The sequence below is a fragment of the Apteryx mantelli genome, chromosome 2 (genome assembly GCF_036417845.1).
Source record: "Apteryx mantelli isolate bAptMan1 chromosome 2, bAptMan1.hap1, whole genome shotgun sequence".
NCBI lineage: Eukaryota > Metazoa > Chordata > Aves > Apterygiformes > Apterygidae > Apteryx > Apteryx mantelli.
This window is the reverse complement of record NC_089979.1, coordinates 50,353,124-50,376,640: the sequence shown is the minus strand read 5'-3', so window position 1 is coordinate 50,376,640 and position 23,517 is coordinate 50,353,124. Positions and strand designations below refer to the sequence as shown.

Below are 23,517 nucleotides of genomic sequence, written 5' to 3'. Positions count from 1 at the left end.
GCCCCGCTGGCCTCAGCCCGCAGCAAGGAGGTCAGGCTCAGTGCCCCACGCTGCCTCCTGCCACGGCACCGGCGTGGGGCAGCGAGCTGAGACGGCCGCAAGCCCGTAGGAAGGCTCTGCTCACCCTGCTGCCCACAGAGCTGCTCGTTTTCCTCCCTGATGCAATCGCAGGGGTTGTTTTCCTTCCTTGAGGGGGAAGAAGAAGGGATACAAAGGCCAGTCTTCTTGCCTTTGGAATCACCACTGTAAAACTTTTCTCTTTTTATTCCACTTCCGTTCCGCTAAAATCATTCATTGAATCTCAGATGAATTCTTGAATAGCTTTGGTCAAATTGAAATAGGCTTTTTCAGTGAGTGAAGGGGATTCGACCAAAAAACTCTCTTAGCTCTTCTTGTGATTCTCATTGCCACATAATATTTTTAATTGGGAGCCTACAAAACAAAGCTTTCCCCAAATCTTTTCAAAGCCACCAGGAATATCATCCAGGATGTCCAAAGGAGACATGCAACAGGGAGCTGGGGAAATCTTATGAAAGGGTTCATTAATAATTGATATATAAGAGTATTTTCTTGTGGGAGCAGATTGATCTTAAGTTCCTTACAGGAAGAGCAAAATTCTAAGGAATGATGAGAACATTTAGGTGTCTTCATTAAAAAATGCAAAGTGCAGTATGTAAGTGCCTCACTGCAGTGGTTTTTATTAAGACGTGAAAGGGAATTGAAACTGTTTTTCAGAAGACAGTTATTCAGTACTTCTTATGCTAACGGTTTGCTGTTCCAGAGGAAATCTTTGGAGAGAAGAGTGGAGGCAAAAAGACCAACAGCAGAGGTACCAGCAGCAACAGGCTCCTTACATCTAGCTGACAGTTTTGGCAAAGCAGAAGGCCAACTGGGGTTAGAATGTCATCAGCTATTTATGGATATTTCTTTATTTCTTTATTTCATTTTTGCATTTTAAATGGGGAGAATCACATTGCTTCATTATTTATTGCAGGATGCACTTTTAACAGAGTCTAGCAGATTTTTTTGCCCACAGCTCAAGCTAACAATTAATAGGATCTGCATGCATAAGTTCTTTTCCCCATTCTCCATTCAAATTCTGATCCTTTCCCACAAGAAATATGATTGCTGAGAAGTAAGGATTATTTAGTACTTTTTTTCCAGGGAAAAGAAAAGAAATAATTTGACCTCCCAATTGACTGGCATTGCCTGACCTCTCATTGCCCTCACTGCAATTGCACACCCACTGCTTAGAAACACAAAGCCATCTTTCAGAATAGGACCACTTAAACACTGAGCTTGGGGAAGATGATGGGGAAGGGAAACACTACCTGTTAGGTTTTAACAATTTAATAACTTGACAAAACACAGAAAGGAGAGACAAAGTTCTGAGAATGTTTTAGGCTAAATTTTGTCTCTGTTGCCAACATCCTCGGTACTATTCTTTCATGAATTTCTCGTTGTGTTATTCCAAAAGTGAGATCAAAACTGGGGAAACAGTTCTTTAGCTGTGACCCATTTGATCACTCTCCAAAAGAACAGGGGAAACTCTTAAGATTAGTACTTAACATTTTTCGTAGTGAAGTTTGAAAGATCACTATGCCTATAAAAAAGTCTGGGCAGGTAGGTCTCATGGACCAAGTTTTTCAGATACCGAAAGACAAATTCCTTTAGACCTCCTTAGTTCACTGGAGCTCCATCAGGATGAATTTGTATCTTGATGTTTCTTTTACTTTCTTCCATTAATAATAGACTAGGCATTCCCAACTGTCTATTTTTAAACACCTTTTCCTGAGAAGGTAATATAAAAAAGTGCAGTTTTGCAATACCTTTGACTTGTTCCCCCACCTTCACTTTTCACACTCTCATAGGTCCCTTTTTGGGTAGCCAGGGACAAAGTGAGACAAAAGTACTGGGTGTAGATGCCCAGGAAATAGTTTCTATAGAAACAGTAACTACATTAAACCATGTTGAACTTTCTTCCTACTCAACATGTTTTAAGATTTCAAATATCATAGAGACCCTGAACAGGCCAATGCTATTTCCTTTATAGAGATCCCTGTCCAGCTCTCATCAAAAACAGTTTTGTGCTCGGGAGAATTTTGCTTTTTTGCTCTGCTGTAAGTGTGGAGTTTGTCCGTTGATGCTAGTGAACTTGATCCCAATTAGCACAGTACAACTGCGGAAAGATTTGGCTCCACACCAAACTGCATTTAGGCTATAGCTGGGACCCATATTTCTCACTGGTGGTGGCTGCTATTTTTGGCTTGGTACCAGGCTTGCACCATAAATGGTATTGCCAAATATACTCAAACAGGTATAAGACTGTTTTGCATGCTGATGCCTTCTCCATCTACTTTCCTCTTCTCTGAGAGCCTAAATTCCTTTGTACCTCAAAGGACATTTCTATGGGATAACTATTTTTATCACATGCAAATGTTCACTTGCAACGCTAAGGAATGGGGGGAGGGAGAAGAAATATCAAAGGTAATAAAAAGGATATAACTAAGAGTAATGGGAACTACAAAAAGGAAAAGTTGCACTGAAAAGTCAGGGGAAAAGCTTCCCAACAGTGAGATCTAATAGGCCCATGAAAGACTCCCAAAGGAAAATGACAGAGTCATATCACTTGAGACATTTAAAAGAAGGCATGAAAAAATATCAATATGCAGCCAAAAACAATGTTCCCTGGCTAAGAGAGGGATGGTCTAGGATAACCTAGTAAATGTATTCCATCTTTAGAACCTCTGGTCTATCTGTATTTCATTTTTAAAAAACTAATGTTACTTGCAAGACCTCCCCTTCTGTAGCTTGAGCCTTCCAAGCAGATAAAGTGTGTGTAACTTAATATCTTGTATTTCATTAACATTGGTTTTTATTTAAATGCTGCATTGCTCCATCTGTTTAGTAACTATGCTACGTGTGACAGACTAATAAACACAAAATAATACAAAAATGGGTATTTTATGTGGTATCTTCCTCCTTCAAAATCTTGCAGATGTTTGGGTCCCAGTGATATTTCTTAGAGGATGGAGTTTGCAACTGCTATAATTAAGCAATACAGTACCATTAAGTCACTCGAGAGGAAATTAGGAACTAAACCAGTGCTGTGTGCCGAGGAAGCCAAAATTGTGAGCTGAGATCTTTATTCAGTGCATGAAAGTCTGCCTTTTTCTAGTTTACTTTAAAAGAGGTGTTATTCCTATTATACACCATCAGAAGATGTAAGAAGTGAAATTAAATCTGTATTCAATGTTTATTTTACACGTAAATTGGGATCTTAAATTGTGGGAAAAATATGTTTTCGTCAACAGTGCTTTCTGTTTTGGTATTACTGTATTAGCTTTTAATAGGCAGGAGAAATGTACAGATTTGGAGGCTTTCCAGGAGTTTGGCAGTATTCCACTGCATCAGCACTGAGTAAAAAAGATGTTATTCCTTCTTGTTACAATAAGAACTGGATAAAGGTAATGTCACTTCTTTGAGTCATCCTGGCAAAACTCCATCTAAAGAGAGGCAGTTAGACCAAAACAATCACAGTATGAGACATGGAAATGATATATGATAGGATATGAACTCCCAGTAACCTGTATGGGACATTGATACTAATACTGCTTATACACATCACCTTCAGCAGCATATTTGCTGCTGACCCCCCAACAGGGTCAGAAGTGTTGTATCCAATGGAAAAAAAAGGACTGTCTTCCAGATAACACTGAATTATTAGACTTTGGATAATCCACCATCATAAGAGCTTTATACGAGAGGACCTGCTAGCCCATATGGAGCTTTACCCAGCAGAGGAAAGCTTTTCTGATTGCTGTTTCTTCATTGTTGATTTCCTTGGGTTTTTAAGGCACACAAGGTGGCCAGCCCATCTTCATACAGCTCTGTCTGGGACCTCTCCTCTTCTTGCTATCAGTAGTTCTGCATCTCTTCTAGACAACCATCTTCTCAGTTATCCACTGCCTGCAACCCCACAAGGATTTTTGTTTTGTCTTTGACAGCCTCCAGACCACTTCTCAGTGGGATCCTTGACTTTGAAGCTGCCACCATCCCCCAAGTCACATAGTATTTGCCTGACTCAAGAATTCTTTGTAGATCCCAGCTTGCCAAAAAACATTGTCTTTCCTCTTTACTTTTCAAGGGATGTGATTTTACTCAGCTACATACAGAAACACCAGCAAGATATTGATGTACATTTTCAATTTAGTTCTTGGACTGATCTTTCTGCACCTAAATTGCCACTTGAACAAATTGCTCTTCTCACTAGTCTTGACATATGCCTCCCCTGATCTCACACTAGACTACAGTTTGGCAGCTTTCATAGATGGAGTTATCTATTCTTCTTCTAGTTTCCAGGCCCACAGACACTCTTCTTTCTATTTACCTACCTTGACCAAATAGGATTTACATAAAAGGGAAGCTACCAGTTTGCCAGTGCATACAAGTGAATAAATAATTCCACCTTAATTTAAGTGATTCCAGAGCCTTGCTGTGCTCACAAAGGGCTACTCATGAATGTGGTAAAATAAGCCAACAAGGTGCCACCTCCCTGTCACACTGCTCCTGAGATTAGATTTCAAATTCGGTCTTTCTATTGTGAATTATTAACTGTATTGCAGTAGCAACTTCAAGCTGCAAAAAAAATCATCCCATTGTGTAAGATGGTGTAGTAAAATAATGTAAGAGAAAGTCCTCTTCTGCAGGGTCAGGCAACCTAAATAGATAAAACAGACAAAGGGATATAGAAAAGAAGTCTCATACAGTGGTTGAAACCACAAACATTTAGTTGCCAGTTTACGCAGATGCCCTCATTCTGTCCCCTTTCTCCTCAGCAGGAAGTGGCACTGTGTCATTTTGTTGCCTTAGAGTGGCACGTCATATGGTGACACTGGGTCATACCAGTCATGCTGCTTTTGCAGTTAGAAAAGAAAGGCAAGGGGTCAGAGGGGAAAGGTGAGGACCTAAACCTGCTTCTGAAAGGTGGTCCTGAGGGAAAGACTCCCTCAGGAGTCACCTGGAAGGGCAACTGCAGGATGCTGTTCATCTTACCCTGAAAGCTATTGCCCCTCTGCAAGGGGCATAGACCTCTCCGTGGCCGTCAGAAGTGCCGGGGGACTAGCTTGGCTCAGACTCTTGGCTCTTTGCTAGTGATATTTGGGAAAGACAAGTCTCACCCTATGTGACTTCACAGTAGGTCTACGACAGTGTTAGGAATGAGTTTCTTTCCAGCCCTATTCTCCTAGAAGGACACATTCATGTCTTTGGAAGGAAATAAATCTTTGTGGGTTATATCTATAGCGCGTGGCAGGATACAAAATAATCAGTTATTTGGTGAAGTCAGATTAATCACACCAGGTACTGGAATGCCAAACACTGCTCAAAGAGTTTTGAAAGGCAAGAATCTGCTTTGTCTCATACAAAGTCTCTGCACAACAAGAAAAAAAATCCTGTTTGTCAGCTGCCTCCTTGATTATGTTCAATAAGAGTACACAGGGCTGGTTTTATTTTCACTTGGCAATTTCTGTGTTGCTATGACTTCACTAATCTCCAGTCCATAAATCATTTGAGTAAACAATACACCAACAAGCTCAAATCCAGAGGAAATTTCTCCAAGGCAAGTTTTTTCATCTTTCTGTTTTCAAGAGAGAACTCAGGAGATTCCTCCTACGTGGGATGTCACCATGAGAAAAAACTCCTGACATTCTCTAAGTTTAGCTTTAAACCATATCATTAGGTGTCGATATTAAAGTGAATAGAGAATAGCACACTGTGGTCAGCTGAATCTTTTCTCTCTCTGAGTTTTACTCCCTCTTGACCCTTACATGAGGATCCTTCTGTTGACTAGAGAATCTCTGTTTCTCTTCCCACTTCAAAACCCTTCCTCCTAGCAACAGAAAAGCTATCGATGTGTGGAGGCTTTTAAGGCAGCCCATAGCTGTGCTCTCTTGAATGTCAAAAGTGGTTGGTCTCACAGCTACAAATCAAATGTCATTTTACTTAATAATGTAATTCTTAGTGGTGTCTATGTCATCTGAGTTGTTTAGTTGCACATCTGTCCATTGAATTTTATCTATAGCTGCTATCCAGTGCAAATAATCTTGGGATAGGGGAAATGGGCATCAGCTTTATAACACAACTTAAAACGTAGTCCCATAGGTAAAGCACTTTATAGGAATGAGAGGGAGGGGAAAAAAAAAAATGCAGAGATGCACTAAAGTGAAAAGGTAGTAGGCTGGTCTAACTCTCTGCTGCCCTATATCTTGCTGTTAACATAGTGCAGAATGAGTTCAAAACAGACAGAAAACAATGACAGACCCAGAAGGTAATATTCACACCACCACCCACTTCATGCAAACTTCAGTAACTATGCAACATGAAAGGCAGAAAGAAATCATGTACCCAGTTTTGTTGATGAAGTGACTACCTACCAACGTAACTCTGAGATACAATATAATCATGTTTTTTACAATGTCTTTCGTGGGTTGTGAAAGAAGATTTGATGTGCCAGCCTTTGGGGACTCCTGACCTGGACAGACTCAGGGTGCAATGGGCTGACTGGGGGAGGAGGGTTTGAGTGCCTTGCAATCATTCTCTGCTTGTGTGAATTGAATATTCTTTCTTTACGATTGAAATCTTTTCTTTATATTTGACATGCAAATTGACAGGGAAATGACCCTGTGTGTGGGATCCATGCCTAGCTATGACTTAGATATACTGTGTGATGATAGCAAGAAAGTTAACTGTTTTGGTCTTTGGTTTACTCATCTGCAATATGGTGCTGTTATTTTTCTCATAGTCAGTACTGAAGAGGCCTAAGAAGTTGTTGGCACACTGTACATATCCTTTTTGCTAACACAGATTAAATAACATTTTTTCCAGATTAAGTACTTGTCTCTTACTTTTATTCTCAGTCCTTTCAGTAGAAAGTATCTTAGCATTATCACAAGGTCCTCAGCAGTGGCTTCTGTATGACTGCTGGCTTTTCTCATGCTCTTCCATTAAAGGATCCAGCCTGAGTTTTCCAGTGTATCCTGATTTTTCCTAGCTGTATGTTGCCACTTCGATACATCAGGAGACAGACACTGAGACAATATTTGAGAGGTTTTGTTTTCTCCTCACCTGCCTGCATGCATGGCTCAATTTCCTTCCTTCCCCGGCTCTTGGCTCTCTTCAGCATTGCTCCAGGCACACCATTCACAGGAGCCATCATGGCTTTCTGGTCTGTCAGTTTTAGAGAGAGTTTGTTCAGACGTATCCTTGAGAGAGCCTTCACTTCACTCTAATAACAGCAAGGAATCCCCAGTATGTTGCAATTTAAAGGATGGTAAGAGGGTGGAAACCTGCCTCACAGAAGTCCTAGCACAGAAAAAGAAGCCCCAAGACCCAAATCTCTCTTTTCTATCCTGTTAGTCATATTTCCCCTTTGCTTCCACTTTTCTTCTTTCACATGAGATGATCTGCCAGAAAATATTTTTTCAACTATCTTCAAATGTTCATCTCATTTTTGACTACCCCAAGGGCAAACTCAGTCCCCGTTTTATTATCGCTTTTTTTTTTTTTTTGCCACAGAGGCAGTGTAGAACAATCTCCAAATAAAAGCAATGTTTTTTCACCCAAAATTGTCAAAGTGCCTTACAAAGGTGAACAGGCAATAAGGGTCCCATTTGCCAAGTGAGGTTAAGTGACCTGCCTGAGGCCACACAACAGGCCATAGCAGAGCTCACACTCAGTCCGTGACTCCTCTTGCCTGCCAGACCAGGAAACATTATTAAATCTATACATCGAACAAGCACAAACAGGAGAGGAAGGTAAGAATATTGTCCTCACCTTGCAGATCACTTTAGTAATTTAGCTACAAAAAATCCAATGGTTCTTCAGAAACAAATTCTCTCTGATCCTGTTTTCCATCCTGTTTCTTGGAAGAGATCTCTGTAGAATCACCTTTTTTCCATACAGAGAGTCGTCAGTGGTGGGAAGCTTATGCAGCTACACTTAAACAGACGCTGAATGCAGCTTCTCTTAGGAAGGCAGAAAATGTAAGCAGAATTATGATATTAAGACAGCTGCTATATGCACCAGTAGACCTAAAGAAAAAATTAAGTTTTCAATTAAAATGTCTAGTGTTATCATTTTGTTCCAGCATTCTCTCTCCTTCTTCTTGAAAAGTTCCCCTACATGCTCTTAGTCTTCTTTACACCTGCCTCCCACTTTTACAATTCTCTGGCTGCCTCCCACCAAAAACAATAAAAAACAGATTAAAAGCAAATGAAATATTATTGAGTACCAAAGAAGGTCAGACATATAAAACTATTTATTTTTGTAATGAAAGTGGGGTGTGATTCTTCTACCATAGAAGTTTTCTACTGGGTGGAATCTTACTGCACTGAAAAATTTTGAGCAACACAGGAACCCTTCAGAAAACATATATAGACCTGTTGGGGTAACATATTTTTTAAAGTTAAAATATAGGGGTGGGGTTTCTCTTCAAAAAAAATAAAGAAAAGAAAATTGATATATTCCTTTTCTATATTTACTTTTTAAATGGAGACTCCGGTAATTTAAAATTTGCTTAAATAGGATTTTAAAATAGAAGTTTGCAATATTTCAGAAAACATTTTTGGTGAAAAATCGTGATTAAAAAGACATCTTTCTTGTAAACAAGTCAGCTAGCATGGCCGACTGCAGTGTGCATAAGTGAAAGAGTCATTATATGTTTACGACTGAGTCATAAGCATATTGCTGTGCACCATTTATAATGCCATTTGCAGTTTATTTGTATCCCTCATCTATCTGTGGCTGTTTGGTGTGGGCAAGGATTTGCCGTCAGTCAAACGTTCCTAAGAACAAGATGCCTGGTCTGAGTAGCCTCCAAACCGAGACCCAGCCGCTACGGCTACCAAAGGGCTTGCTGCTGCCACGGGTATTGAAAGGCTCCCCGAGGGCCTCGGGGCGGTGGGGCCGGGGGGCCCCTGCGGCTGAAGGGCGACTGCCGCATACCTCCGCCAGCCTTCCCGGGACTGAAACGTCCGCCTGGGCTGGGGCGAAGGACAGGTGCCCGGGCAGCCAGAGACAGGCAAAAAAAGGCAAAGGAGGGTTACGACGGCGATGGTACAGGCAGGCAGAAGAAGGCAGGGACCATGTCTGATCCATCTGGAAGCATGTCCTCAGGTAGTGAGGAGAAAGGGTAATTGAAACTAAAAAAGAAAGTGTTGTATTGGACAATTAAATATCATTTTTTAAAGGAAGCCAAATGTTTTATAATCACCAGCTAATTTAGATATTTGTGCAGTTGATTGAAAATATGCAAAGAAAGCAGAATTATTTAAGATTATTTTTAAATGTTTGGAACTTATTAGAGTTGACTATGGAAAAGAGATAATTAAGGATTCTAAATATAATTAATGTGCTGAGTTATAAAAAACTCTGCTTAGGTTAGGGGTTTTCCAGCAGTTAGCAAGATGGTTGACACAGTAACAACATTTTTACATTTAAAGAGCTTTGCAGTTCACATAAATATTTATTGAAAAATAATTTCACAGGGGGTGCATAAAGAATATACCTCATATTACTTAGCTGTTTATCATTCCATCTTCATTTTAGAGCCTTAATACATGAACAACTATTGGGGAGAGATGAAGATAAGTTAGAATAGAAAGTCCGGACAGCTGTATAACATGGATTTCCCCTGTCTTTGACATATGCAGAGGGGAAGCAGAATCTCAAGCAGGCAAGGAGAGGCATTCATTTCTGGATGCATTAAATGTTGATTTTTCAGCTAAAAGCTGGCATACAAAAGGAGAGAAATTTAAAAAAATCAAAGGCAATTTCTTCGAAAAAACATTATTTAGATTTTTTTTTATACTCAAATGATAAGGGGGACAGTCGTCTTACTTTGATTCTCTTGAGAGAATCTAACTCACAATCTTTGATCATTTGAGATGAACAAGCCTAGAGGCAGGGAGGTATTCATTAGCAGGAGAGGAGTTCAATTTCATGGCAGGACCAAGCAAGAGGACAAATATCCTCCTGCAAAGAGGTAAGCTTTGCTTGGGTCTGTCTGCATATGTTCTATACTAGCCAAAGAAGGAAAAGTTTGCTTTTCATACCCTTTGCAAAGCTTACCCATCTGTTCAAACTCTACCCTGCCTGAAGAGGAAAGCTGAAACCCTGGCATGTCGAGGAGGCTGCTGCTCTGGGAAGGGCCAGCTCGCGTTGCAGGCAAATCTGGGCCTTAACACCAGTGCCAATGGCCTAAAACAATCCAGCTGCCCAGTCCCTTTGCAGAGCCCATGCTGGGACATGCTGCGGAAAGCCCAAGGAGACAGTCAGCGTGGTGGGTCACTTGTACCCGTTCATGCCCTAAGCAGCCTGGCGGGGGACCTGGGCACTCAGACACAGCTTGTTTAATGCGCGGAGAGGAAAGTGCATCTGGGCTGCATGACGGACTGCGTCGAAGCATTATACCAGCTGGGCACCAGAAATTGTGGACCTTCTGAAAGGTTACGAAGCTCAGCTAAAGGACTGCTACTGATTTAAACACCTGTAGGCCAGACTTTCAAATCAGTTGCTGGAAAAAAGAAAGAATGCATAGAAAACAATATTAAAAATGTCGGAAGAATTATGGGCATGAATATTGTATGGAAGGCCAAGCAAACCCAGCTAGAAGCCTAAGATTCAGCATAAAGAGAGTCAGGCACTCACTGATTTCCAGTAGCATGTAGCCTCCTAAATCTCTGTGCCACTTTTTAAACTGGAACTTAACATCTCAGGCTATCAAAATTTAGAATTTACCATCAAGTATAGTGAGATGCAATACTTACCCTTCAAGAGGACTAAACTTGCCAGATTTCCCCTGCTATGTCTATTTGGTCTTTGTATGAATAGGATGTTCATTGGTCCTCATGAAAAGTAAATTCAGACAGTGCAAGGGAAAGCAAAGTGCAGATAGCAAATAAAGTCTTTAGAAGAAAATTCATTCTTCTCTGGAGGAAAAATGCTAGTATTGCAAATAATGTTGCCGTAAATCAAGTCATCTAGGTAATCTTATCTATTGGTGGACCAGAACTGAATTTCTTTGGTTTTTTGTTTGCTTGTGTTTTAAGATCCTCACTGGATCCTTGTTATTGCCTGACTGGCTGCCGCACCTGGAGAGACTCCCTCACATTTAAGGTAACCACTTAGCCTCCTGGAGAACAAGAGCAGTCAGGGCGAGGCTTGTGTAACCTTAACAAACTGAAATCAATCCCTCCTGTAATGGCTTTCCCAACTCTTTGCTTTTGTTTTTCACCAATCCGAGGAGCATGTCTGAAACCAAACTAAGGGGATATGATCCACAGCTCCACTGGCACAGGCATTTCATCAGTATCTTTAAAATTAGGAATTTGTCTAGATTTTATAGTAGCTGTTTGAAAGTCAGATTTCTTTATGTTTTAAATATGTGTTTGAGGCTGTAGTTTTACATAGGCTTGAAAAGAACTTTAAACTCCTTGATACTCTGTGTTCAGTTTGAATGCACACACTCCAAAATAATGAGGACAGAAGGTACTTTAAACTGATGTTTTCCACAGACAACTGAGATTTAAATACATACTACAAGTCATTTATTGCATAGACCTTCACTGATTACAGCAGCATTCAGTGCCTACAGTCTGTTGTCAAGTACTGTTACTCAGCTCCCTGCCGTAGGGTATCTTGCCATTGCATGGACTTAATGGCAGATAACATCTGTCCCCCCTAAAATGAGTGGAAGACTGCAGGCATTTTTCACTCAGGCTATGCAAATGGCCTCCTGAGAACCTCAGAGAAAAAAATTTGCTGAGGTGTGAGCACCCCAGCTAATGTCGAGCTTGGGCTGTAGAGCTCAGCAACACCTACCTGCTAGAGGTGTTATTTTCCCTTCATTGCAAAAAAGCTGTCACGTGGAGACCGTGTTTACCTGTATCTCTGCACATTAGGATACTCAAAACATAAAAACACGTTCCCAGAACTTTATTACCACCACCGGAAAATTATTCTGTGGAAAGAAGGAAGATAAAATTCCCAGACAGATGTTGCCTGGTCTTAGGGCTTTAATGGGAAAGAAGAGATCATCTGAGGGGTTTGTGATACTTTGGCCTGTTCTCCGGTTGCAGTCTCATTCTCATTTAGGATGCCAGTGTTTGGCAGAGGGAAAATCCTTTTTCTAGAGAGACTCTGTCCCACTAGTAAGTTTGCTGTAATCAGATTCTATTTGCTGAAATAAAATACAGAGATTTGAGGGATGGCCACAGATCTCAGAAGGCCAGCCAGCAGGTTGATCCCACCCAGGGGAGCACCAAGCAGTGCTGCAGCCTGCACACAAATAGCCAGGGAGTAAGGACAGCCCAGCAAAGCAGCTGCCAGCTCTGATCAGGACCTGTTTTCACCTATATGACCCTGGCAGGTCCCCATGGCCCAAACTGAGGGCTCCACTTACCCACACACTACTGCCTTAACACGAGACCACTGCCCCGCTTTGCTCTGCAAGGGTGGATTACGCGATGGGATTTCTCCGGGCTCAGAGCATTGCTGCCACTGGCACATGCGGTGCTCAGCTGCTGTCATCACCAGCAGAGCAACTCCAGACACCCTCCTCAGGGGAGGAGACAGGAACTGGAAAGGCAAACCTCAGACTTCATGGTTTTCTTTTTCCCGCAAGAGCTAGGAGGAGTGTCTGTGCCATGGGACGATGGGAGGGGAAATAAAATGGGTGCTGGTGGGGCCCTGCTGCCCCTCCACACACACACATGCTTGACTGCTTTGCTTTTCTAGGTCTTAAGCTGGTGTTTTTGCAGGCTCTTGTCTCACGGGGGTCTGAGTGCTCACAGTTTTTCCATACTCCTCTGGCTTTGCTTTCCATCCTAATCTCAGCTCTGGCTTTATCTGTTCCCTCTCCTACATCTGATCAGCCTAAAAATAAACCATAAAAAATCACAACAACTCCAATCGGAAACAAAATAAATTATTTTAACTCTTTGGAGCAGCTGTTCCCCTCCACCTGTGAATCCAAGTGCTAGGAGAAGCATGATTCACATGACTGTAATGAAAACCATGGGAGGAGGGAAGGGGAATTGCTGTGAAACTTAATGCCACTGAGGAAAGGATATGACAGCAGGTCATCCAGACGTAGCTACACCTTGGCTAGGGTCTAGGATACTTAAGTTTTGAAATGATGTATGTCCTGGGGCTTCTAAACCTGTCCAGCTCCAACCTAGGTAGATTTCAGACATATGCCTCTTGCTTCCTAATTAAGGTAGAAGTCACAAACAAGGCAGAGTCAATCTCTTGGAAGGAGCTTCCTGCTTCTATGGTTGTTTCTGTCAAAGGGAATGATTAAGATCGCTATAAATGTTATTAATGTTGTCCTTAAAAAGTCATAAGGAAATCTGCTCTGAGCCAGGCTGCTGTTCCCCTGGAATTCAGAAACCAGCCTGTTTGTTTCCCAAACAGTAATTTGCAGCAGATAAACATAGAGTAAAAGGAAATATATGGTGCTGGATGGTGACCAAAAGAGTGCAAGAGCTGGGAGGTGTTACTCAATCTGCACAGCCGGGGCTATGTTACAGCTTCATATCACGCAGCTGAGTTCACTAGGTGGCAGTGTGTAACCCTTAATATTTGTCATTGTTAAAGAGCTGGTGAGGTTCAGGAGAGACACAACAAAATATTCTGTTTAGAAACATTTTTGTTCCCATATCATATTAGCTGTATTTCCCCTCTGTCATTGCCATTTACAAGGATATTGACATATAAACCAATGTTTATTTTGTCAAGCTCATTTTCTCTTCCTACCTATTTCCCCTCTGAAATCACGAGGTGAACTATTTGCAGAAACAATATATTTGATAAATTTACTTCTTTTTCCTTTTCACAAATTATCTGGGAACAGATATTGATTTTTTATTACTTTGTTCATTATCTAAAATATTTGTCAAATTGTTTACAATAATATTCCAAACCATGCATTGCTATCAAGCAGCCTGTCACAGGTATCGTTAACAATTTTGACTTAGTGATTTACTTTATGGAGCTGAATCTTGAATAATTCTTCATGTCACTCCCAGATCCCCAAGACACTGTTCATTTGTTTTGTAGGAGCATCTTCTAATCCCTGACATGCATCAGGCCATCTCTGTGCTAGGTGCTGCATAAACACAGATGAAAAAGAATCTTATTCTAATACACAGTCTAAGGCTAGAAATGAATGGATATCACCAGAAAAGCCAGAGCACAGAAAGAATGAGGCTATATGGGTGAGTATGATGGACACCAGTTTAGCATGCCAGCAGCCAAGCAATTGTCAAATATTTTGTAAGCATCATAGCAAAGGCAAGTTCTAAGTAGAGAGTGGAAAAACAATGAGGTAATTTACATAAATACCTAAATCATTTTGGTTTATTCTTTTATCTGATAATAATGGTCCCCTATGTTATTTAATATTGCTTGGGTTCTTCCCAGACCTTCAGGCTAATTTCATGAACAATTGTGGTATCAAAATGCCTAGAAAAACAACATTTGTACAGGTATTTATGATACTGTCTCCATTACCAATTCTCATAACTACTTTTTCAGAGAGTAAAAGAGATGACATACAATCACAGCCAAAGTAAGAAAGTGTATTTTCTCAACCTTTAATTTAAAAGACAATTTTGTAAGTTCAAGCACGAAACATTCTCATTTTAACTGTAATGTCAATGCACTTCCTGTTTAAAAAGGAGAGAGTCTGAGAGAAAGAGACAGAGGAAAGACTCTAGATATAAAGAATTTTCCCCATAATTTTCCACAAGGAGCTCACAGCTGTTTAAAACTAATAATCATCATTTCAATATATAAAATCAAGCTTCAGCAGAATCAGGCCAGAGCATATCATATGTGACTGCTGGGATTATATAATGGGGAAGTTCTCATTGATTTTTATAAAGCATTGGATCCCAGAGATTTTAAAATTAGGCACTGAGGTTGACCCAGTTTGGGTGGAAAAAGCTTGCAGAATCCCAGGGAAGAACATAGCCCAGGGAGAAGTCTCAGGAGGTACAGTTATTTTTAACCTTTCAGACCTTCATGACGAAGAATGAATTCTGAAAACTCTGAGTAGAAAAGAGATATTTAGTTTAGAAATTTTAGAATCCTCTACCCCCTAGATCTTGACCCTGGTAGAGAACTTGTACAGCAAACTTTTTTTCAGATTAAGAAAAAAGTTTGGAGTAGATTGAAGCTGTCATTTGACTCTTCCCTCCAGAAGTGTGCAAGACAAAAGTGAAACACTTTCTAGGACATGATTCAACTAACAAATAGATAAATCAAAGCCAGAATACCAAGACAGAAAGGGTTTTCTTTTCAGCTAGAATCAAGAAAGCTAAATTTGTAATCAACATAAAACATGGCATACACAAACTGTATACATAAAAAGATGCATTTACCCTCAGAATTAACATTTGAAAACTGTTCTAAGAAACACTGCAGTTTTCCAGAGATTAAGTATGCCTCATTAGATGATTCAAACAAAATTTGTTCTGGATAACTATTCTGTTGAAATTGTAATTCAATTTTCTTTCAACCTATTGCAGGTTTCAGCCCTTCTTATAGATGTGACAGAACCATTAGCTGAAGAGATTTTATGATACTTGCTGGACAGCATTTCAGGTACAAAATTTGTTAATTTGTAGTGGAGTAATATTAAACAGGCATTTGTGTTTCAAATCAGGTGGGGATGAGATGTTTGTATTGGTATCTGATCTTATCGTAACAGCATATATATTTTTAGCCACTCTGAAATGGGAAGAGGACTGAATACACATTATTTTGACAACCTAGTTATATAGTACTTGCCATTTATGGATTAAAACCCTCACTCCATTCCAGCCTCATTACACCATATAAAAAGGCTAGATTAGCGTAACAGGGCTTTAACACACACTCTTTGCCTGATCCCTAAGGATGGAAAGGTATCGAAATGCAAACAGCAGAAGAGATGTACAATAAGGATGTACATCTTGGGTCTCATTTCTGAAGACCCCCTCTAAAACCCCGGGCACAGACAAGACGGGGAGCAGTGAGGCCGGGGGGTCTGAGTCAGCTTATGACTTGTTGGTCTCTGACTCCCATGCTATCGCATCTCCCACAGGGCTTTTAAGGCTGCCTTCGATTAGTCAGTGTGGAAATTTTACAGCATGGGACTTTGGAGGAGCTCACGTTGTGTGGCCAGTCACAGGTAGGAGAGAAGAGCTGAAGGCTGAGTTCACCCCTCACTGACCCTCTCTTCCATCTTGTCCTGCACGGTGCTTTCTCGTAATGGGACCGTCCCCCACAGGCAGCTGATGAGGGTGGGCAGCTCGCGCCCTGTGAACTGCCGGCACAGCCCCAGCTGTTTGCTGCTGGCATTCAGGCTACAGCTCAATGATAAGTAGCTTTGGCAGCCACATCTGGGTTAACTACTGCTGCTGCAGCCTCTTATTCTTGCTATTCTCTGTGCCCACCAGGTGTCCCAGGACAACACTGTATGGGACCGTGCTGTAAATGGCTTCTTGCTTTAAAAAAAAAAAAAAAAAAAAAAAAATTTCCTTTTTTTTCTTCTAAAGCAAGATCAAAATTCCTGATCCTGTTCTTGGCACAACTGAGAAGGCAATGTACTGTGGTACGGGCAGAAGGTGGCAATGTCTTAAGCTGGTATTGACAATGAAGATACAGACTATTGTCTCAGATGAAAATCACCGGCCTCACAGCCATGTTTTGTTAACAGAGCTAAACGTTTCTCTTGCATTGCAATCTGGCTTTGTTTTATTCTTCCTTCCCATCTTTAGTGGAAGAAAAATCATTCTAAATAAATGCCTTAGAAATTAAGATATTTTTGACATAATAATCTTCGCTACCTCTTAAGAAACTTTTAGGTTTTTATCCACAAATTTTAGTGTTGCTACCTTCGACTAAGAGTCAGAAGTGTCCTGTTGATCCTCAGCCACCTACCATTAAAGAGACAACATGAAGCACATGATCACAGAAAGGAGCCTGGACAAACTTCATTCTAAGGCAAGAAGAGTCAGATATCATTGACCTACAACTTGACATTCAGTTCCTGCAACTGAATAGAAAAAAGCATTTATAACCTATTAAAAACCCAAGGATGATTGTAGTCCTTTATTTTTTTCTTTTTTTTTTTGAGAAATCAGCCTTTCAGAATAGCCTGGGAGTGAATAAAGAAGAACTTTGCTATGTTTATTTAGAGAATCTAACCCCTTGGAGCCAGCATTTTCACTAATGCATTTTACATTAGCGGGCTGCATCAGGAAATCCTGACTTTTGGTGCCAGGGGGGTAATTAATATCAGATCATGTTTGCAAAATGGTTGTGTTTATGTGGGAATGAGGACTGAGCTGTAACTGGCAGGATTTGAAGTACTCAACTTTGCTATGGGGCTTCAACAACTTGCTGGAGAGTGGGATGTTGAAATTAAAGTACTAGGTTTTGATGGCTTAGTAAAGCTACTGTTGCTGAAGAGAGTTACAGTCTTTTGGATTCTGCTCATAAGCCCTTAAGGAGTGTCTGAAGTACTTTTCTTAAAAATTTTAGGGATTTGTAGATAACATAGAAATGGTTGTTTTGTTCCTGTGGTCTCAGATGTTACAGGAAGTGCCAAAATATGCATAACTTGTTCCTCTTCTAGCATATCACCTCACACAACACTTCCTTCCAAATCCCTGTGCTTACTAGCAAGGCAACATCCACATATGGTTCAAAAATATTTGTTCAGCACACCTCAGAAGAAGTACTTGCATGTGTGTACAAACCAGCTAGCACAGTCTGAGCAGTAGGTATGGTTCAACGCCAGCCTGTTTCCCACCAGCAGTGATCACGCTCAGACTAAGAAAGGTATTTGGAAATGTATTTGATGAGGTATTTCTTCAACCACTGTCATGTCGCATTATTGCAGTATGGGCTACGTGCCAAATTTATTTCTTCAGACTGTCCAGAGTCTACAAGCAGGAGGGATGGGGAGTAGTTAAAAATATCTATTTTTGTTCCTTTGGCTCTCTTCTTGCACCCTAATCCCCTAAATTTTGGAGAAACTGAGAGGGAAGTTAAAAGGAGCCAACTGCTAAAGCCATCTTCCACAGGCCAAAACTCCTTCTCACTCTGAAGGGATGTGGCAGCTGGCAGGTTCTCCATTAGACAGTGTATTTACTCCCCTCCCCATCAGACACTTTGCTGGAAGTTCATGGCTCCCTCAGCAGTGGTGGGGATTAAAAGAAAAGGTGTAATCTATGTTAGAGCTAATATATGTTTCTTATTATAATAAGCCAATATACTATTAGGGATCTTGCGGTCAGCTCACTGTGCTTGATAAATACCATCAATACATGTTATTCCCCTCTGAGATCTACCCACCACCATCTTTCCATACTCATCTCTTGACAGTAGTCATTTGGGGATAATTATCCCCACCAAGAGCCTACCTCTAATGTGCCCATTGTCTTTCCTCCTGCCATAAATTGGTCTGATACAAGCCATAAGATAACAAATCTAGACTGTATCATTATTATTGCTCTTATTTTACTAGTTCCTTGATCCTAAGATAGGGGTAACAATCTAATCATTTGCTATAGCTATAGGAAAGCTACATGTACCTAATGAATTATTTCCTCTCAGGCATCTGTGTAACTGATTATTTCTACCCATGTTTAGGAACAGTGCCCTAAGCTTAAATACTCCTCAGCAACATTGTCTACAGCTTTTGTTCTCTGCGGAGCATTGGACCATCTCTTCCTTTTCTCTTTCTACTGATATCTATGGATAGTTATATTTCATTTTGTGGCTTGTTTTGATTTTATTTCAACAAGTTCTACTATTTGTTTAAGCTTAGCCTAAAAATACACTTCCTCTTCTGTTTGAAGGCACTGATGAGTTCTTGATCCTCCATGTTGGGATAATTTGTACTTCTAGCCATAGCATAATTTCTTTAAGGATTTGCCTGCTCTCCTGAACACCTTTTTCTTTAGACCTTTTCCCCCATGTTACCTCTTCAACCTCAGAGATTACAGAAGTCATCTTTATGGAAGTTCACTGTTTGTTAGCTTCCTGAGGAAACTATGTGTGTGCCTGCCTGCCTACCCTCAGTTGAACTCCTTGACAAATTTCAACCAAACTTGACAAAATCCAGCCAACTCAGAGAAGGATGTTTCAAGACAGTAAAGAGGAAACTCTTTCACCCAGAAGAAATCGGGCAGGGGGACAGCTTGCCCAGAGAGGTTGTGCAGTTTCCACCCTTGGAGTTTTTCAAGACCTGATTGGAAAAAATCCTAAGCAACTTAATCTGATCTCACAGTTGACCCTGCATGGTGCAGGAGATTGGACTAAAGACCTCCTAAGGTCCCTTTCAACCTGAATTACCTTATGATCCTGCTTGATGACTCCTGAGAATGCCATCAGCCATCTCAGTCGTTGTAAAGTATTGAGTTGTTCCCCTTGTATTGGCACTGGTGCTACACACCTTGGCGGTCTCCCTTGTCCTTGAAGATCTCCTGAAGCCCTTAACTTTGTGGATGTTTCCAAGCCTCACCACCTCATCCTCCTCGCAGCTTACTAAGTCCTCCCTTTACTCAAACATCTATTTTATGCTTTAGAAGGCAACATAGCTCTCAGATTCATCAGTGTACAGTAAGCATGCTGCTGTAATACATGGACCCTTTTATACCATGCATGCTTTTCTACATAGGGTCTCATGAACCTATGCCACAGGATGTTGGCAACATTGCCCACAGTGCACTTAGGAATCTACACTCCGTGGACATCCATGTACCCAGAAGAAAAGGAAGTATCAGTCTCTCCTGCTCTGAAGACCTTGACTTGCAGAACATGGGTGGGGCAAGGGGAGGAATGTCACAGGCTGGGCCAATGAAGGCAGTCAATAAATCTGAAAATTCATGAAACTTTGCAAAACAATGGAATAGTAACTCTTCTTGTTAATGTAGCCACAGGTGGTCTAGGATGTGTAAGTTATTGGAACTGAGGAATCCGTGTCGGGCAAGGTTCCACAAGACCTTGTGGATTTTTACATTTCCTTAACTAACTTCCTTTTGTGGAGGCAGAGTTTAATAGCCATCTTCCTTGTAGTGGGCTTTCCCACTTCAAAGTCATTGGCCACTGAGAAGAAAGCCGTTTCAGGGCAATGAACACCCTCTTCCTCACATTTACTGGTGTCTGGAAGGTGTGCTCTTTTTGAAGTGCAAGAAGCAGTTCCCTATAGAGATCTTCAACCAGAAGTCCTGCTTCCAAATGACGAGGATGATGTAAATCCACTAATTTATACTTGTCTCTCAGGCCCAGAACCAACCTCCTCATAACAATGCAGAAGGTGGTTTCAAAACACAGACCGAAGCAGAAACTGGAGATGATTTTCTCATTGTCCACTTGGGCAGCTCCATATAGATTCCTATCAGTTTTTTATCACAGGCATCTTCCAGTGTCTCCAGCAGCAATTCCACCTTTGCACTTGTGTCAGGCTTCAGAGGCAGTCTTGCCTGCTAACCTTCTAGAGGATGGACATGGTCAAAAGCTGAGCTATCATGGACGACAGAAACAGGAGAGATGATCAACATGGTTCCACAAAGAGAAAGCAAAAAAGGAGGGAGCGAGCTTCTCGTTTTTTGCCTAAATATACAAATTGTCTGCATGACTGATGTCACAGTAAAATGTGGTAGCCTACAAGTTAATGAGTTACTGAACCAATGTGTTGCAGAAACACAGTCAAATATACATCAGCCAGCATGACACCCTGCAGCATCCTCCTGTAAAAACTCAGTGAAAGCGTAAGCAGCTCAGCAAAAGGTGTTTTGGCACATTAGCTCATTTCAAATTAACTGATGAAAATTGGTAGTGCAGACATACCATCAAGTGCTCATTCAGATGGTGACTAGCTGTCAGTGGTCATTTAAACAATGATCACAGGGTAGAGTATCAGAAAAACCTAGTTAGGAGGTCACTGCTATCATGCTTGTCCCACAGAGCTCAGGTCTACTGCATTTTAAACTACAAATTGTCAACAGGCAAAACAACTAACCAAGCAGTTCAATTCATTCATCTCCATGTTTATTATTCCTTCCTCAGAAGAGTGGGTCTCTCATAATGATCTTGGTTTTCTGCCTCCCTTGTTTGCTATCAGAGAGCAGGAAAACCCAAAGCAATGCAAAATTGAAGAGCAAGTAATACAGGCCACAAAGCAGAACTAAGCTACTGATGTAATAAAGTATCAGTGTTATCCTTATAGCAACAGCATAGCAACATTCATAACAAGCACCAATGAACACCAGGCTCCATTAAATATGTTAGCGTGCAGGCAAGCTATTTGTAGTGGTTACAGATTTCCTAGTACCCACCAGACATCCATTTACAGACCTCAAATCAACCACTCACCATCAGTCAGTAATTTTGGGGGACACAATAGATGCCTACAGGCTTGCCTCAGTTTTGCTATGCTCTTATCTTCCCTGAGTGTACAGGGATACCAGAGCAGGTGACAAATCTGAAATCAGTGTCAAGTTGGTTAGTTGTCACATTCAGATGGGCATGCTCTCTAGTTTTAAGAAATTAAAAGCTCTCATGTTTATGGGCAGAAGGCTCTTCTCTGAACAGTAAGCTTTTAAATAAGGTATCTCGTGGTAGGAGGCAAACTTTTTATCCCAGCTCAGAAAACAGCCTTGGGAGCAAATATAGACATAGCTACTTGGTGCTCACATAAAAAACAGCTAACCTCAAAATGATATGTATCACTGCTAGGAAAAAAAGAGACATAGATATACAAATCAATAACCTTTCAGATTGACATCGTATTGACTTGACAAGAAAGTATTTTAACAAGTAAGGCCATAACCAGTATTTAGACAGAAACTCTAAGAACTGTGGCACTTCTTAATACTGTAGCTCTGTGGAAAAGAGGTCTGAAGCCTCTGAGCTGAGAATCAGAAAAGTTATTACTGAACAAAAGGCAATGTAAAACTGCAGACTGAAAATTCTTCACTTGATTTAAAGCTTGCTAAGAAAAAATAGGCACTAGCACTGATGTAGCTTAATTTCATGAAAATGAGTATTTCTACCAAATCTGCCCTAGCAAATGGTATTTTTCTACAAAAGTATCTGTAATGGACCTATGTCAAGATGCCAGCACACTTCTGACAACATCCTACTGCAGTAGGTGATTAGAATTTATGCTGTGTAAAATTAACTTTTAGCTGAAATGAAAATAATGAACCAAAATACAAAAGGATTCATAAGGCAATTCACCGATTGCTTAAAAAATGTCAGGTCAAGTGAACATAATGCAGTGTTCTGAAGAATTCACAGACTAATAGCTTCGGATATTCTAGCAGTTTCTTTTCCATCCCCACAGTTCTTTTAGACCAAAACTTGCATGTAAATATGCAAAACCACTGGAATACTGAACTACCTTCATTTAAGATCAAGTGAAGACTAATAAGGGGAAATTAGAAAACATTATTTATAGGAGAAAAAAATAAAATAATCAGATGTCAGGCACGGGAAATCATTCATTCTGCTAAATTAGTCAAGAATTTTTGTTGAAAAAGTATGTCACAGGAAACTTATGGGAATTGAGTGAAAACACCCAGCATCTTGCAAGTTTGAAACATAGATAGGAATTAGAGAGGCAGAAGTAAGGCCTTTACAATAGGTGTGTGTTTCATGGAAACCAATGTGCCCATTCTATCGCAAGCTGAGAGCTGAAACTGTTCCATAAAATGCCCTTTGAACAGCCAAATGCATCACTCACCAAAGGGAGGTGGAAAATGAGTTGAGCAATTAGCCAGAGAAGCCGATAGCAACATGACTCCTCAGTCAACTCATGACCTCAAAACAGAAAAAAAACCCGATAGTTTTTCAGTGGTGCCAGTGATCAGAAGCAGAAATTAATAGAATAGGGCCAATTTTGGAATTATTAGCAATTTCACCAAAAAGCCAGATTTAGAAGCTATGTAACAACCATATAACTTAGAAATACATTTATTAGGATAAGTAATAATGCACATTAGCAAATACATCCCAGGCATCTCACTACTCACATTATTTTGATGCTTCATTTCACCATCATGGTGGGAAAAAAAAAATCATTTTCTGAACAGATCATTGTCACACCAGTTCAGATCTAGATTTCATTTTAGTTCTGCAATCTAATCCAATAGACTGCTGCTAATAATGCCTACTACCAGGTTTTTCAGAGTAAGGGTCTGATAATAAGGATGACAAAAAGAAAACTAAACATTCTTCCACTATTTCCTAAGACACCAAGAGGAATTTCTTCCAAAGTCTAGCATGTTGCTTGTTATTTAATGCTGTGAAGTTTGAGGTTTTATATTCTTTCAAAACAAACTGTTTCATCTGATTGGATGTAACTGTGCACGTTCTGATACATATAACTATCTAATTCCTTTTTTAATCCTACTAAGTCTCTGGCCTCAAGAGTATCATCTTGTGGATCGAGTTTGCAGT

The 23,517-nt window shown here is 40.5% G+C and overlaps 1 long non-coding RNA gene across 1 annotated transcript; it reads right to left on the bottom strand.

The window, feature by feature from the left end:
- Positions 1-13,950: 13,950 nt before the first annotated feature.
- LOC106482881 (uncharacterized) lies at positions 13,951-20,532 on the bottom strand. The gene is made up of 3 exons (XR_001292258.2): positions 19,408-20,532; positions 16,987-17,044; positions 13,951-14,167 (listed from the first exon to the last, which is right to left on the bottom strand). It is a non-coding gene; the product is annotated as an uncharacterized lncRNA (long non-coding RNA).
- Positions 20,533-23,517: the final 2,985 nt, after the last annotated feature.